At 44.3% G+C, this 18,441-nt stretch overlaps 1 protein-coding gene across 3 annotated transcripts in view; it reads right to left on the reverse strand.

The window, feature by feature from the left end:
- The window catches only part of MFSD6 (major facilitator superfamily domain containing 6), an 89,177-nt gene extending 87,843 nt beyond the window's left edge, over window positions 1-1,334 (reverse strand). For 2 of the 3 annotated variants that reach the window (XM_070802151.1, XM_070802150.1), the window contains exon 1: window positions 1,015-1,331. The gene's annotated coding sequence lies outside the window, so the exon portion shown is untranslated. Of the gene's footprint in view, window positions 1-1,014 lie in introns of all 3 variants that reach the window. The other variant, XM_070802152.1, reaches the window with a different exon arrangement.
- Between the last annotated feature and the right edge of the window lie 17,107 nt (window positions 1,335-18,441).

The following is an 18,441-nucleotide window of genomic DNA, read 5'->3' on the forward strand; positions in this document are numbered from 1 at the left end:
CTTTGACAGGTGAGAAAACGGAGGCTCAAGATGTGACCCGTCTGACGACATACAAATAATCTAGACACCAGTTGGGATTAAAACCTCAGCTCTCTAAGGTTCATTCCTATTACTGACAGGTATGGTTTTATCTGTTCCAGTAGCTCTGTCAAATGTTTACTGAATATTTTCGGATGAAAGGAAACCTTCTTGGTTGCGAGTGTGTGGGAGAGGAGAAACCACACCGTGTCCTGGCCTTAAGGGTAATCAATCCACCTGCCTCTTCACGTGGGGGTGGATAAATGAAGGGGAAAGTTGCATCTGGGATTTTTCACCATCCTACTTAAATTTGTAGGGGGCTGTGTAGAAGATAAACTGGACCCCAAAGGCCTAGAAACCCCTACTGTTACCTCAAAATGGCTCTAGGGACACGTTAGGCCAAGTTGAAGTAAAAAGAAGCACAGAGGTGGTGTATTTCTTCTAGGATGGTAGTAGGCAAGGGAAAGAGGGCTTTTTGGGGTTTTTTCCCCCTATTTGTTCACCTGGGGGAAGCAGACGCTGTCAATTTCCTCCTCTAGCCATACAAGCGTCTATCTATCTGTTCGCTGGCTGCGTGCTGGTTTTCGCCAACGATGTTTATGGCAAGGGCGCGAGTGGGGCTGGGCCAAAAAGGGCCTGGACACTGGGGCCCAACCTCACCCCGCACCCCGGCTGCTGCCGGCGCCGGGCGAGGGCTCCCTTGGGCAGCGCCTTTGTTTTCCTGACTCCAGTTACGTTTGCGGAAGTGCTGCCCGCGCCGGGGTGCCGGCTATAGCCGGCCCTAGCACCCCAAAAGATGACAAACGACTGGGGAATCCAAGGGGAGGGAGACAGCAGCGGGTGATCGGGGCTGAGAGCGGTGACACCCCTCGCCCCGACGCCCGGGCTCTGGACCCGTCCTCGCCAGCCGCCCCCCCTCCGCACAGCAGGTGTGCGCGCCGCAGGGGGGGCTCCCCGCCCTTGGCTCGGCCCCCGGCGCTCCGGGCCCCGACTCACCTGCGGTGGCGGCGGCGGCGCTCAGCTGCGCGGGGCGCGGGGCACCATCTCCCCCCGGCGCGGGGCGGCGGCTCTGGGCGCCCGGGCGGCGGCTGTCGGGGCGGCGCGCACCATCTCGGGCGGATAGCCGGCTCCTCCGGGGCTGCGGCGGGGGAATGCGAGCCGGTGGGGAGACCAGGAGCGGCGAGCCGAGCACACCGGCCGGCCCGACCTCCTCTCTCTCTCCCCTCCTGCCTCCTCCTCCCGCCCGGCCTCCGCCGCTCGCTACCGGCTGGACCCGTTTCAGGGCCGAGCGCTGAGCAGCCGCCGCCAGGTGCAGCGCTCCGCCTCCTGCGGCGGCGGCGGCGGCGGCTGCGTCGGCGGCAGCTCCTCCCGGCTTCCCGCCCGCCTGGGCGGCCCCGGGGGACCCGCGGCCTCAGCCCTGCCCGGGAATCGCGCCGAGCTGGTGGAGAGGAGACGCGAGGGTCGATCCTCGGGTCCCCCGACCCCAGCTGAGACCCACTCCCGACAAGGCGAACGATGCGGGCCTAGCTCCGGGGGGATGGGGCGGAGAGCGAACGGAAGGCTGGTTGGGAATTGTAAATATCAGTAACAATCATAGCCATCGTTTATTGAGCGTCTATTAAGTGCCAAGCAGAATGCCGACAGTATTAACGCGTTCGTTCTGCGTCTCTAGACCGACCGTGGCCTGGCCAACAGTCCTCAGGTGACCCGGGAGAGAGGAGCTGGGCAGGAGACAAATAACCAGGGTGGCAGGACTCACCAGGGAAGGGCCGAGACTGAAGCAGGCTTTCAAACTGAGAAGGTGCTACCCGAGTATCTCGCTGAAGAGATAACGATGTGTGTTGCATCAGAAATGTAATTAGAGTTGTATTTCTGGCTAGACATGCAGAGAGGGTGGGGAGAGTGGAGTTGGCTGTAAAAGGTATTCCTTCAGCAGGCATTTTTGGCTGTAATAGGTATTCCTTCAGCAGAAGGAATTTTGGGGGCGCCTGTGATGGGCTTTTGGGGTACCAGATCCTGCTCTCAGGGAGCTTATGTCTTGTTCTGGCAATAACGACAATAATAATGACAGCTAACATGGATGAATGTTTCTCATATAGGAAGCTCTGTTTAAGTACTGTTTAAGTTTTACCGTAATCCTAAAAATACAGGTACTATTATTCCTATCTTACAACTGAGGACACCAAGGCTGAAACTCAATGTGACCTACCTAAAATGACTTAAATAGTAAAAGGTGAGAAGCCGTTCATGTCTAGAGTTTTAGCTCTTAACCACGAAATCGTACTGATGAGAATTTTATAGGCCACGAAGCTTTAGGGTCAGAGGCCTAGAGCTTTAGAATAAAACAAAGTTATGCAGTCACCGTGGCCCCTCCTGGAATCTGGGACTGGGTACCTGAAGCTTATGCTCCATTAGCCTCATGATGAACCCACTTGCAATACAGATAAAAGCGAAACAACGAAAGGCACTGGGTGTTAAAGCCTCATGAAGGAGATGGAGGTGGTGATCGGACTCTGAAAAGGACAGGCTTTGGTCTGGTGTGGCCCATAGATGGCTTCCCACGCAGAATTGGGAACTGAAGAACTACAACCAGTTGGTAGCTGTCATAACAGAATTATCATGCTTCTTATCTGTCCCAATATTAAAGAAGCAACCTTTGGAAAAAGAAAAGGAAGAAAGTGAACAAACTCCAGGTCTAACATGATTCAGTTTCTCTCCTGTGTATGAAAGGAAGGCAGGAAGGACCTGGGTGGGGTGTGGGGGATTGTTCTTAATCTAGAGCTGCCCAGAGGTGGTTCCATGTTGACAAGTGAAGCGAAATCATTCTAGAAGTTGAAGCTGGTTTCAGATAGGAAGGGTGCCCTCAAGGGTCAGCAGAGCACAAAATGTTGTTTTAATTGGCATTTTTAGGGCAGGATTTTTTTTCCTGGTGTATGTGTGTGTGCTCAGTCATGTCTGATTTTTTGCGACCCCAGAGACTGTAGTCCACCAGGTTCCTCTGTCTATGGAATTCTCCAGGCAAGAATACTAGAGTGGGTTACCATTTCCTACTCCAGGTTTTTCCTGATAGCCCCTTCCCTTTTCAGTATAACTAAGGAGAAGATGAAAATATGCAGAAACAAAAAGTGACCTGCTTCTCCTCCCACATCTCCCTACCCCTGGTGAAGTGACTAGTGGGTGTGGATTGGGAAATTAGCTTTCAACTACACTACAAGGCAAGCTGTCCTAGAGATCATTGCCCAGAAAGGCTCAAAGACAAAATTAGGGTGTTGAAATCACGTGGCTAATTGAATCAATTTAAAACGCAGAAGAAGAGATCAGGAGATAGATTAACACACAGACTAGGGTATAAGCAGATGGTATATTTTATGAAATATGCAGAGAACCTGTGCCTTTATCTCCTGTGTCAGTTTTCCTGTGCTGATCATGGGATTATAAGGATCAGAGTTGAGGTCGATCCTGGCAGTCAGAGGGTACCTGGGGCCAGAGGAAGCACATATTTTCTCTACTGAGAGATAAGAAGTGAGGATGGCTGGCCAGTTCCAGCTCTCCAATTAGCCTGATGAGCAGCTGTGGGATTTTATCGGCATTTCTCAGGCAGAGAACAAATGGAGTCTGTGTAGCTGTCACCAGTGGGTGGTCATTTGAAGCCTGCCTGAATATTGAGTGCTAGTAAGCTTCATGAATATTTACTGTTCCAAGAATATTTGGTGCCTACTTGGACTTTCGGACATTTCCTCTCTACGTTCAGCTGATATATGCACTACTTAGTCTTACAAACTACTTGCTTTTATTTAATTTCATTTCTTCTCCTTATCGTGTTTGTTTCTCTTCTTTCCTTTGGCAGAATTGACTTCTTAAATAACAAAGCAAACATATTACAATAGGTAATAGTGAGAAAAAATAGCTCACACTTACATAGAACTTACCTGTGCCAGGTACTGTTCAAAGCCCTTTTTAAGTATTTATTGATTTAAGCCTCACGACAGTCACATACACGTAGGTTCTGTTATCACCTCATTTTACAAAAGAGGAAATCGGTGCATATAAATGTGGAGTGACTACCAAACTCAAACCACTTGTCAGTGATAGAATCTGCATCTAGGTAGAATCGCACCTCGGTAGTCCAGCTCCAGGGCCCAGGCTCTTAATCAGTCCCTCTTCCTAGCATATGCAAACCCTTACAAACATGAATATTCACATATGGCAGCTTGGGGGATTTTATTTTAAGCCAAATGATGTCATCCAGTTTTCTCTCAGCAACATGGGACACGATGGACCCGCAGCTCACCTTGAAACTCTCCCTTCCTCTGACTTCTGTGATGGACAGGCTTGGGTTTTGCAATTCCTCTCGGGCCACTTCAGATTCCACTTCAGTTTTGTTCTTGGCCTCTCTTTCCTCCTTTTTTTCTGTGATTGCTCTCACCCCCTCCCTTGGCTTTAATCCCGGAATATTTAAGGATGCCCCCAACCCCTCTCTCCAGGGCAGCTCCTCTCCTGGTGCCGGACCCATGTGGCCAATTCCACAGGGTGTTTGTTTCACAGGCGCCCATCTACCACCCCTCCCCCACTGGCTTTTACTTCTGGGTTCCCAAACCGCCCTGGGCTTCTCTGGTGGCTTAGATGGTAAAGAATCTGTCTGCAGTGCAGGAGACCTGGGTTTGATCCCCAGGTTAGGAAGATCCCTTGGAGAAGGGAATGGCTACCCACTCCAGTATTCTTGCTTGGAGAATTCCATGGACAGAGGAACCAGGCGGGTTACAGTCTGTGAGGTTGCAAAGAGTCAGACACATCTGTGCGATTGACACTTTCACTTTAAACCATCATCCCCACCTGGTTGTGCAAAGCGCTGTACTTACCTCTCCCTTCACCCTAACCCCCACACCCAGCATGTTAATTTCCTATGCTGCTCTCACAAGCTACCATGAATGCAGTGAAGTAAAACAGCAGAAATTTACTATCTTACATGTCTGTAAGTTGGAAATCCAAAGTGGGTTTCTCCAGGCTAGAACCAATGTGTTTGTAGGGCTGCATTCCACCTGTAGGCTTTGGGGGAGAATCCACTTTTTGGACTTCTCCACCTTCTAGAGGCTTCTTGGCTCCTAGCCCCTTTCTCTCTTCTTCACAGTATATACATCACTCTGACCTCTGCTTCAGCAGCCACACTGCCTCTTCTGACCCTCCTGCCTCCCTCTTATAAGATCCCTTTTGATTACACTGGGCTCACCTTCCTGGTCCAGGGTCATCTCTTCCTCTCATGAACCCTGACTTGATCATATATCCAAAGTCCTTCTGGCAATGAAGGTAACAGAGTTGCAGGCTCCTGGGATTTGGACATGGACATCTCTAGGAGGCCATGATTTTGCCTATCACACCCAGTAAACACCAAGCCCTGTGGAGTCCACCTTTCAAAATATTCCTGGAATTTGACCTCTTCTCTGTATTCCTGTGCTGTGCTCATGCATGAGGTACTCTCTCCTCTGCCTTATGACAGTCACTTCTCTGGCCTCTCTGCCTCAGAGTGTTTTCTCACCCCAATCAATCTTCCTTATTTCAACCAAAGTAATCCTTAAGAACACGAGACAGTGTCATTTATTTGCAGCCCCTCAGGGTTGCCCAACACCATGGGGTACCTACCGTTCATACTGTGTTGTGCCTCCTGGATGGGCTACCAGCAGACCTTAATTCTCTACTTAAAACCCATCCAAGTGGTTAGGACTTTACGTTTTCACTGCCAGGACCCAGGAACCCTGGTCAGGGGAACTAAAAATCCTGAGATCCCATAAGCAGTCTAGCTCAGCAAAATAAATAAATAAATACACCATCCATCCAAGGCCTCCTTTACTGTAACAAAGAGATTCAAAAGTCCAGTAGTTAAATAGGATTATAATTTTTTTTTCTCATGTAGCAATCCACAAGTAGGTAATCCACGATTGATAGTATGACCCCACCATCCACACAACACGGATTCCATGCTTGGTCCAGGTTGACCATTTCCAGCAGCAGCACATGGGCCAGGGAGAGGATAAGCTCTGGCACTTAAAGGGAAGCCCTCAAACTCTCACACTTGCACACATCATGTCCATACGTATCACCTTGGCTGAGACAGTTGCATGTCCATATCTGAGTGCAAAGGAGGGAAAGAGTTTTTGCTACGCGGCCAAAGACCCAGCTGAACTCCATTGCTACGAAAGAAAGGGAGAATGGATTCTGGGAGTCAAGGAGCAGTCTTCCACAGGAGAGAAAACAGTGTCACACAAGGGAAAAATGAAAGAAGGTAACTTAGATTGGAAGATAGGGAGGACCCTTTGAGGAAGTAAGAGTAAACTGGACCTGAGGCATAAGTTGGAGATGACCAGGTGGAGAGCTCTGGAAAGATTTTTCCCCTAAGAAGGAGCTGACTTGAGGCAGCTTAGGTAACTGGAGCAGAGGGAGTGGTGGCCTAAAGGGAAATGTCAAGAGATGAGGTTGGAGAAGTAGGCAAGAACCAGGTCAGGCGACAACCTTCATGTGATGGGCATCACAGCAAGCATCTTGAATTTTAATTCACATTCAGTGAGATCTATTGAAGAATGCTTAGGAGATCTGACTTGTGTCTTTAAATCACTGCAGCTGCTACATGGAGAATGGTATGGAGAGGGCAGAAGTGGAAGTGAGACTCAGTTGGAAAGGAGTTAGTGGTGAGGAGAGAGATTAGCAGTGTTTTGGGGGCAGGGTGATGAGCAGTGGGATGAAGAGAAGTGGACGGATTCGAGAGAGTGTGTTGGAAAGTGTCTCAGCACACTTGGCGATGTACTGGGTGTGGGAGGCAAGGGAAAGGAGGTGTAAGAATGACTCACAAGTTTCTGGCTCGAGCAGCTGGGTGGATGGTGACAACCTTTACAGAGAGGGAGAAGACCGTGGGAGGAGCAGGTTGGAGGGGAGAAAGGAAGAGCTCACATTTTGGCATAAGTTGGAGGAGCCTGTGAGACTTGCCAGTGGAGCTGTGAAGTAGTCAGTTAAGTCTGTGTTTACAAAACTCAGAAGAGAGGGTTGGACCTGGCAGTTATCCAAATCGATGTGCTATTTACGATCACAGGAATGAAGGGGTCACCATATACTAACAGAACCCTGAGAAAGGCCAACATTTACCAGTTGGTATAAGAGGAGGAAGGGCTTCCCAGGTGGCTCAGTGGTTAAGAATCCACCTGCCAAGCAGGAGATGGAGGTTCGATCCCTGGGTCGGGAAGATCCCCTGGAGAAGGAAATTGCAACCCACTCTTGTATTCTTGCCTGGGAAATCCCATGGACAGAGGAGCTTGGCGGGCTGCAGTCCATGGGGTCTCAAACAGTGGGACACAACTTAGTGACTAAACAATTCAACAACAATATAGGAAGAGGAGCCAAGAAGGATTAGCCATAGAAGTAGGAGGAAGGTCTACTAATTGTGGTCATCTTACTATAAATGGTAATACATCTATTGCAGTGGAGCAGAGTTAAACTCTGGTGATAGAAGGAAATATAAAATCTGGTCCCTTCCATCAGAGGCTTGTGAATTTACTAGCAAAGACCTGGCTATAAGTAGATTGATTATAATAGAAGGTAGCATATGCTATGAGTGGTACACAGATTATCTTTTTAAAAACATCACTTTCATTATTTCTGGCCTGTTGCATTAAGTTTCAATCTTTAACTACTTTCAATCAAATGCTAAGTCTTGCCAACTTTATCTCCTTGGTATTTTGCTAATATGTTTCATCTTATCCATCTGTACACACAGTACTCCAAGGCCCTAACGCAACAGTCTCAATAATGACTTTGCTTTTTCCATCCTTGCACATCAATCCAGTATGAACCAAAGCAGCTAAAATGGATCTCAGTTATGTGATTTTTAAAAATATACTTATTTGGGGGAGTTCCCTGATGGCCTCATGGTCAGGATTCCAGGCTTTCACTGTCATGGCCTGGGTTCAATCCCTGGTCAGGGAACTGAGATCCTGCAAGCCACGTGGCATGGCTGAAACAAACATATATACAATTAAAAGTTATTAAAGTGGTAAATTTCATGTAATATTTTTTGCCATAATTTTAAAAAGTGAGTTTATGAAGCAACTAATATGAGAATTGATTTTAGAAGATATGTTGGCAAACTTCATGGCAAAATTATCCTGTTTATACATTTTAGATTCTGCTGATATTATAAATTATACTCAAATTCCACCCTGAAAGAAAAAAAAAAAAAAAACCACAGAAATCAACCTGAAAGAATATGTAATGGCAAAATATAGAACAATATGAGAAATAAAATACATAATAATATTGAATTTTAAGTGAAAGAATAAAATAAATATCCCTGAGTCAACACTAATATAAATAAATGAATAAACAAGTGAGGAAGAAGGAAAACATTTTTGTTCAAAAATTCCAATTCATAAATGTAGAAGTAATGAGGAAAATAGAAAATGTCCATTAGAACATCACAGTAATAACAGATCTAGCATGTAGAACAATGTTGAAAAAAAGCAAAATTGAAGGATTTACAGTATTTAATTTCTACACTTACTATAAACCTATGGTAATCAAGACATTGAGGTATCGGTATAAAGATATAGGGACCAATGGAACAGAATGGAGAGCCCAGAAGTAAATTCACAGGCATATACAACTCATTTTCAACAAAGCTACAAAGGCAATTCAGTAGAAAAAGAATAATCTTTTCAAAATAGGTCCTGGAACAATTGGCTCTCCATATTTAAGAAGTGAACCTTGATTCATGTTGATGTATGACAGAAACCAACACAATATTATAAAGCAATTAAAATGATTAATTAAATTAAACTAATTTAATTTAAACATTGATAATTAAAAATAAATTAAAATAATTTTAAGTGAACCTTGACATACCTCTTACCATACATAAAAATTAACTCAAAATTAATCATATAGATAAAACATAAAACTTCAAGAAGAAAATGGGAGAAAACTATAGTTACATTTAATTTGGCAAGTTTTATTAAACAGAATACAAAAAATACAAACTATAAAGAAAATAGTCAATAAATTAGATTTCATCAAAATTAGAAACTTTGCTTTTCCAAACACAATGCTCTACAAATGGAAATACAAGATATAGAATGGGAAAAATTACTTTCAACCATATATCCAACAAATGACTTGCATCTAGAATATTTAAGAATTCTCACAACTCAATAATAAGACAAATAACTCAACTTTAAAATAGACAAAAGTTTTCAAAAGATACTTTGCTAAGAAGGTATATCAAGGGCAAATAAGCCCATGAAAAGATGGCCAATATTGCTAGTCATTATAGAAATGCTTTTAGTTGGGGGCAGTTTTGCTCCTACACCCCAAAGACATTTGGCAATATATGGAGACACGTTTGATTGTCACAACTGAGGTGGGAAGTACTACTGGCACGGATTGAGTAGAGGCCAGGGATGCCCCCTAAAGTTCCTGCAATGCACAGTGCAACCCCCAACACAAAGAGTTGTTTGGTCCAAAATGTCAATAGTAAATGGGGCTTCCTAGGTGGCGCTGCACCCCATTCCAGTACTCTTGCCTGGAAAATCCCATGGATGGAGGAGCCTGGTAGGCTGCAGTCCATGGGGTCGCGAAGGGTCGGACACGACTGAGCGACTTCACTTTCACTTTTCGCTTTGATGCATTGGAGAAGGCAATGGCAACCCACTCCAGTGTTCTTGCCTGGAGAATCCCAGGGACGGGGGAGCCAGGTGGGCTGCCGTCTATGGGGTCGCACAGAGTTGGACATGACTGAAGTGACTTAGCAGCAGCAGGTGGCGCTAGTGATAAAGAACTTGCCTGCCAATGCACGAGATGTAAGAAACTCGGGTTTTACCCCAGAGTACGGAAGATGACCTGGAGAAGGAAATGGGCCCCCACTCCAGTATTCTTGCCGGGAGAATCCTGTGGACGGAGGAGATTGGCAGGCTATGGTCCATCGAATCGCAGAGTCAGACATGACTGAAGCAACTTAGCAAACACACATACACGTCATTACTAATAAGGTTGAAAAATCCTGCTTTGCTGCTGCTGCTGCTGCTAAGTCGCTTCAGTCGTGTCGGACTCTGTGCGACCCCATAGACGGCAGCCCACCAGGCTCCCCCGTCCCTGGGATTCTCCAGGCAAGAACACTGGAGTGGGTTGCCATTTCCTTCTCCAATGCATCAAAGTGAAAAGTGAAAGTGAAGTCGCTCAGTCGTGTCCGACCCTTCGAGACACCATGGACTGCAGCCTACCAGACTCCTCCGTCCATGGGATTTTCCAGGCAAGAGTACTGGAGTGGGGTGCCATTGCCTTCTCCGAATCCTGCTTTAGAGAAGCACAATACATGTTGTTGAATAGGCAAATAAGTAACATTAAAAATGAGCATACTAACTGTTGTAGAGTATGTGGAGAAACTAGAACCTCATACAAAGCTGCTGGGAATATAAAATCATTATAATACTTTGGGAAATAATTTGGCAGTTTCTTAAAAAGTCAATCATAAAGTTACCCACAGTTATTCCACTCCTAGGTACTTCCCTAAGAGAAATGAAGGCTTACGTTCACATAAAGTCTTACACATGAATGTACGCAGCAGCTTTATTTGTAATAGCCGAGACCTGGAAACAACGTAAATGTCCACCATTTTGCGAACGGATAAGCAGATTGTGGTTTTTGCATGCAGTGGGATTACTACTCAGCAACTAAAAGAAACAGACTAGAGATGCGTGCATTGATGAATATATAAACATACATGGATGAATATAAAAAATAATTATCGAGGAAAAAAGGTAAACAGCCACCTATAAAAAAATGTTTTATAATTCCTTTTATAAAACTCTTAAAAATGCAAACTGATCCATAGGAACAGAAAGCAGATAGCTGACTGCCTGGGAATGGAGCTGGGTGGAGAAGGGAGGGGAGAGAGGGCATAATTATAAAAGGGTGTGAGGACATTTTAGAGGATGATTAATACGCTCTTTACCTTGACTGTGGTGACTGTTTCAAGATGATTTATAAACGCTTATCAACGTGTGAAAGTGAAAGTTGCTCCGTCGTGTCCGACTCTTTGCGACCCCATGGACTATACGGACCATGGAATTCTCCAGGCCAAAATACTGGAGTGAGTGGCCATTCCCTTCTCTGGGGGATCTTCCCAACTCAGGGATCAAACCCAGGTCTCCTGCGTTGCAGGCAGATTCTTTACCAGCTGAGCCACCAGGGAAGCCCCTTATCAAAGTATAGGCTTTCAATAGGTGCAGCAGCTCGTATGTCAGTTATAACTCAGCAAAGCTTAGGAGGCCTGGAGGTTGCAGCTCATGTTGCTCTTAGTGAGTAAAATCATCCCTTCCGTCCTGGACCACATCTTATTCCAAAAGCCAAACGCAACTCTGCAGTACTGGAGTGAAAGGCAATCAGTACCTCTGAGTATTCTTGACTGCTAACACTCTGCCTGGTAGGAGTGACCTATACTGACAGGCACCCTATACTTGGGTCCAAAGGACCCAAGATATTATACAGCAGATGAGGAAATTTCCCTCCCTTGCTATATAAAATTACTGTTTAATAATAAACTGTTACTAATAAGGATAATCCACACATGTTAAGGAGCCAGAAAAGTACACCTAATTATACCCATCTTCCACATGCTTGCTGAAACATTCTTCCAGAAGTTCTAGTCAATGCAATATGAAAATGAAAGATGGGTTATACATGTGGAAAAGGAAGAAACAAAATCATAATATTTATACTGTTTGATTGTATACCTAGAAAATTTGGGAGAATCAAACTGAAGAATTATTAGAATTAATAATAGGCTTGTGTAATATGATAAGGTACAAAATTAATATACAGGAATCAGTATTTCCCAAATAGCACTTTAAAAACTAACACTATAGTATGGGGAGGAAAATGACTCCATTCAGACAACATTTTCTCCATCCTGATCACTTCTTCTGAACATTTTCTAAAGCTTCTGCATCCTTCTTCAAGTGTTTTATTTGGGGGAAGGAATCAACTAAAATGGTCCTTATGCCTTTCTGGAAAAGCTATCACTGTGGTATCCAAAGTGGCATCATTTCCCCTGGATTCAGTGTAAAGCCTCGGTTTCTACCTCGTTCAGTATTCTGCCTGCCACAGCCATGGCAGGCTCTGTCCTATCATTTCGGTATCTGGGAATTTACTAATCAACTGATTTGCACAAAATGTAAATACGGAATTTTTTTATACTGGTTATTTTTCTATATGGTGATAGACTCACTTAATTCAGGAGAGCTGTGTAGGTAAAGCAACATATTTGTAATTATGAAAGTGAAGTCGTTCAGTCGTGTCTGACTCTTTGCGACCCCATGGACTGTAGCCCACCAGGCTCCTCCTTCCATGGGATTCTCCAGGCAGGAATACTGGAGCAGGTTGCCATTTCCTTCTCCAGGGGATCTTCCCGATCCAGGGATCGAACTCAGGTCTCCCACATCGCAGGCAGAGGCTTTAACCTCTAAGCCACCAGGGAAGCAGTAATTATAGATTTAGTTAAACAACAATGAAAGCAAATACTTGTATACTCACCAACTTGTGCAAATAGAATTTACTACTTTTTCTACATGGCATTTTAAATATATCTCAAAGTATGAAACAATTAAAATATTTTTGGTAATTTAAAACCAAATAGGTTTTATTATTAAATACCCCAACTGTTCACTGTGGGACCCTGAATTCTGAAGGAACTGAGTTCCCTCAACTGTGTGAAACTTTCTAGATATGAGAGTCTCCTATAAAATTAATGAACTGAGAATTGGTTATCTTTAAGGCCTCTTTAGCTAAAAATTTTTGTAATTGCATTCTGTACATCTCAAGCATTTTCATCTTCGTCTTGCTTTTAAAATATTATGCAGTAAATGTTTCCCTTTAAAGCCAAAAGCAGCTCCATAGGTCAGGAGTTAGAGCACTGGTCTTGTAAAGTCAGAAGCCTTGTACTTTCCTTTGTGTTGCTACTGCTGTACATTTGTTTGTAATATTAATATTCGTCTTGTAACCTATTTTTAAAGTGTTATTATATGGTACATGGGGAATGTAAAAGGAACCATAATTCTATCTATCATCACTTAACTAGATTCAAAGTTGAGTCTCTGTTAAATTTAATATTGCCAAAATAAATGGGAATGACTTTTACATTCTTAATACCAGGTCATTATTTTACTATTGACAATATGTAAGTAACTTAATGATTATTCAAATACTGTTGGTTAGGCACTGAAAGTCCTGGTAAAGTCCTTCCTGAAATGAAGTAATGCAGAGCGCAGAGAGAACAAGCATGGCATGAAGGTCCTGGCTGTCCCGGCGAAGAGCACGTATTCACAGCCTGCTTCAAGAGCACGTCACAGCTGACCCTCGAACAGCATTGTGTGAGGCCGTTTATGTGGGTTTTCTTCCAATAAATATCAGTTCAGTTCAGTTCACTCAGTCGTGTCCAACTCTTTGTGACCCCAAGAACTGCAGCACGCCAGGCCTCCGTCCATCACCAACTCGCAGAGTCCACCCAAACCCATGTCCGTCGAGTCAGTGATGCCATCCAACCATCTCATCCTCTGTCGTCCCCTTCTCCTCCCACCTTCAATCTTTCCCAGCATCAGGGTCTTTTCCAATTAGTCAGTTCCTTGCATCAGGTGGCCAAAGTATTGGAGTTTCAGCTTCAGCATCAGTCCTTGCAATGAACACCCAGGACTGATCTCCTTCAGAATGGACTGGTTGGATCTCCTTGCAGTCCAAGGGACTCTCAAGAGTCTTCTCCAACACCACAGTTCAAAAGCAAATTCTTTAGTGCTCAGCTTTCTTTATAGTCCAACTCTCACATCCATACACAACCACTGGAAAAACCATGCTTTGACTAGATGGACCTTTGTTGGCAAAGTAATGTCTCTGCTTTTTAATGTGCTGTCTAGGTTGGTCATACATTTTCTTTCAAGGAGCAAGCGTCTTTTAATTTCATGGCTGCAGTCACCATCTGCAATGATTTTGGAGCCCAAAAAAATAAAGTCTCTCCCTGTTTCCGCTGTTTTCCTATCTATTTCCCATGAAGTGATGGGACCAGATGCCATGATCTTAGTTTTCTGAATCTTGAGTTTTAAGCCAACTTTTTCACTCTCCTCTTTCACTTTCATCAAGAGGCTCTTTCGTGCTTTGCTTTCTGCCATAAAGGCAGTGTCTTCTGCATATTTGAGGTTATTAATATTTCTCCCTGCAATCTTGATTCCAGCTTGTGCTTCATACAGCCTGACATTTTGCATGATGTGCTCTGCATATAACTTAAATAAGCATGGTGACAGTATACAGATTTGATATACTCCTTTCCTGATTTGGAACCAGTCTGTTGTTCCATGTCCAGTTCTAACTGTTGCTTCTTGACCTGCATACAGATTTCTCAGGAGAATACCAATACCAATAAATATACTATCTGTGTTTTCATTTTATAGATCTTTAACTGTGAGGAAAAGCTTGTATTTGATTAAAGATCCTGAAATGTGGAATCAAAAAAAACTAGTATTTGAGCCCTGCTGCTGCTGCTAAGTCACTTCAGTCGTGTCGGACTCTGTGCGACCCCATAGATGGCAGCCCACCAGACTCCGCTGTCCCTGGGATTCTCCAGGCAAGAACACTTGAGTGGGTTGCCATTTCCTTCTCCAATGCAAGAAAGTGAAAAGTGAAAGTGAAGTCGCTCAGTCGTGCAGACTCTTAGCAACCCCATGGACTGCCGCCTTCCAGGCTCCTCCGTCCGTGGGATCCTCCAGGCAAGAGTACTGGAGTGGGGTGCCATTGCCTTCTCCAGATTTGAGCCCTGCTGCTGCTGCTGCTGCTAATTCGCTTCAGTTGTGTCCGACTCTGTGCGACCCCATAGATGGCAGCCCACCAGGCTCCCCCGTCCCTGGGATTCTCCAGGCAAGAATACTGGAGTGGGTTGCCATTTCCTTCTCCAATGCATGAAAGTGAGAAGTGAAAGGGAAGTCGCTCAGTCTTGCCTGACTCCCAGCAATCCCATGGACTGCAGCCCACCAGGCTCCTCCGCCCATGGGATCCTCTAGGCAACAGCACTAATTCTATCCAAAATGTTGTTCCTGCCCTCTTGGTGAGTCATTTGTCAATTCCTTTGTTTTTGAGGCAGAGATAACAGTATGTGGATTTTTCAACCGCACAAGTGGACAGCACCCTGAACCCTCTTCATTGTTCAAGGGTCAACTGTATTTGAGGAAAAATACTTGACTATATTCAAGTGATCCTCCTTAAAATATTCCTCCATAATACTATGGGTAACACTCCTTTGTAGATAATTAGATATAGGAAACCAGCTCCAGTGTTTTAACACTCATGTCACATATTTGGGGGCATATTGATTCAATTGTTCATTCATTCAACCAATATTTACTAAGCACTTGTGCTTCCCTGATAGCTCAGTGGTAAAGAATCCACCTGCAATGCAGGAGACCCTGGTTCAATTCCTGGGTTGGGAAGATCCGCTGGAGAAGGGATAGGCTACCCACTCCAGTATTCTTGCGCTTCCCTTGTCGCTCAGCTGGTAAAGAACCTGCCTGCAATGCAGGAGACCTGGGTTCGATCCCTGGGTTGGGAAGTTCCCCTGGAGAAGGGAAAGGCTACCCACTCCAGTATTCTGGCCTGGAGAAGTCCATGGTCCATGGGGTCGCAAAGAGTCAGACATGACTGAACGACTTTAATCTAAGCACTTACTTTGTGCCCCACACTATTCTAGGTGCTAGGAACAGAGCCGAATAACAAAATCCCTATTCCCATCAAGCTTATATTCTAGAGGGAAAATATAAGTTGTAGCCCAAATGTTAGTTTTTTCTTAAAGAAATGTAGTATCAAGTTTTGTTTCACTGTTTTCCCCGAGTTATAGAAAGTAATTCTTGTCTATTGGAAACAACAAAAAAGATGATACAGAAAAGGAAGATTCTTTTGTAATCCCACAGGTTGGCATAATTACCATGAATAGTTTGATATATATACTTCAGTTCAGTTCAGTCGCTCAGTCGTGTCCAACTCTTTGCGACCCCATGAATCGCAGCACGCCAGGCCTCCCCGTCCATCACCAACTCCCGGAGTTCACTCAGACTCACGTCCATCGAGTCGGTGATGCCATCCAGCCATCTCATCCTCTGCTGTCCCCTTCTCCTCCTGCCCCCAATCCCTCCCAGCATCAGAGTCTTTATACAGAGTGTAAAAAATTATTTTTAACTTACAAACTGTACTGCTTTTCTATGAAATGTTTTTTTTTCACTTACCAACAGTGTACCATGAGTTTGTTTTCATATAGTGCCTTTAGATGTAACTCTTCCTTTTTCTTGCACAATATACCATCCTATCAATTCAGTTCAGTCACTCAGTCATGTCTGACTCTTTGCGACCCCGTGGACTGCAGCACGCCTGGCTTCCCTGCCCATCACCAACTCCTGGAATTTGCTCAAACTCATATCCCTCGAGTCAGTGATGCCATCTAACCATCTCATCCTCTGTCGTCCCCTTCTCCTCCTGCCTTCAATCTTTCCCAGCATCAGGGTCTTTTCTAATGAGTCAGTTCTTCACATCATATATAGGCTGCAATTTATTTTAACCATTCTTCCATTTATGATCTTGGAGGTGATTTCCAGTTTTTCCATGATAACTAGTACTTTCAGTGTTTTGTTTAAAAAATCTTTGCCCAGCCCATGGTATTTTAAACACACACTGTAGGACTGAGAGACAGAGAGCCCCCAGTGGCAGCTGCCTTCCTGGGCTGGGAAGACAGAAATCGGAGTTAGGGACTTTAACAGCCATTATCTAAGGGCTTAAGATCCCAGAGGAAAGAGGAATATACAGCAGTGAGATGGATGCTTTGACTGCAGTTTCCTTCCAGGGCTTTTCCAAATTCTAAATTGTACAAATGTGGGGTAAAAGGCTGAGAAACTCAGCAAAGAGCTGCTAGGTGCAAAGAGACTCAAAATCTAAGATGAAATTTTGACAGTCTCACCTGTTTTTCTTAATTTCCTGTGTGTGTGTGTGTGTGTGTGTGTGGTGGGGAACAGGGGTGGGAAGTGGGCTGTAAGAAAGGCTTGAATGCCAAGCTAAAGCCCAGGAACTAGGAGAAAGTCACCAGAGGGTTTTAGGGAATGGAGGACCTGACTGAAACTCAGTTTCATGATGTAGGCATTGGAAGAGCCTCTGGTGAGTGTCCTTCCAATGAGGACAGTGTAGCACAGACAGCTGTGTCCACCCATGGTCACAGATCACTCACAGCGGCTGAGCCAAGGCCACTACCCCTAGTCTAGGTTTTCTTGAACTACTAAAGGTGCCTCAAAGCCATATTGGCAGTGTGTGTGCAAGGGGAGTCAGGGGCAAGGGGAGGGCTGGCCAAACATGGTGACTTGGAAGTTTGAAGGATGAAAGGATGTTGGAGCCCAGGGTATGGGGAGATAGCAGGGAGGAAGAGCTCAAGGATAAGAATAGGACCCCAGAGCTTCCCTCAGGGAAGGATATGAGAGAGAAGAGCTAGAATCAGAAAACTAAAAGGCTGGAGGAGTCTATGAAGGAGGGGGTGGGCAGGATGGGAACCATGATTACTTTCGGAACTGTTGAGTTTCACCAACTGGCAAGATGTGGAGGCAGAAACGGTCAGCAGGTAATTAGATATATGGGTCTGGAGTTTAAAAGAGAGATTGGGGTTTTCTCCTCATTCTAATCCATTCATTCCTTTATTCTTTTCCATCTTTTACAAATTTGGGAATCAAGTATATAGGTGATATAAAGTTGTAAATATCGATGAGATCTTTAAGTGGATAAGTACATAAAGAAAAGAATTTCTAAGCATGGTATTATTACGATTTTACTCCACTCCCACCCCAAAAGCCACAATAGAGATAATCTGATTTATTATGAAAACTACATGTCATGGTTAGAATCCCAGAAAAGTATTGTATAGATTCTACTTGAACCTGATTAATGACTTTAAAATTAATGGTAGTTAGAACACAATTCATTTCATGGCTGGAAACTTCAAATTCTTTGAAAGCCTCATGTATTGAGTTCAAACTTGCTTCCCTATAATCTTTGCTCATTGGTTCTGTAATATAAGTATTTACACTTTTATCTTCTTTCCACAGTAAAACTGTATAATTCAAGGACTACACTAATGCTTACAACTGGCCAACTAATCATCAGCATATAATTAGTTTTAAAGATGAGCAATGGAATATTAAAACAACCTGATCTACTTTTCTCACCTATTAGATTTGAAAGATTGACGCTATCTTGTTTTGGCAAATGAATATTCTGATCCTTTGTTGATGATATTTCTATTGGTACACCTTTTCTGGAGGATACTTTGTCACTAGGCACCGAAATTTAAAATGTCCATTTTTATTTTATTTTTTGCCTTGC

The sequence above is a fragment of the Bos indicus genome, chromosome 2, assembly GCF_029378745.1.
Source record: "Bos indicus isolate NIAB-ARS_2022 breed Sahiwal x Tharparkar chromosome 2, NIAB-ARS_B.indTharparkar_mat_pri_1.0, whole genome shotgun sequence".
Classification (NCBI taxonomy): Eukaryota; Metazoa; Chordata; class Mammalia; order Artiodactyla; family Bovidae; genus Bos; species Bos indicus.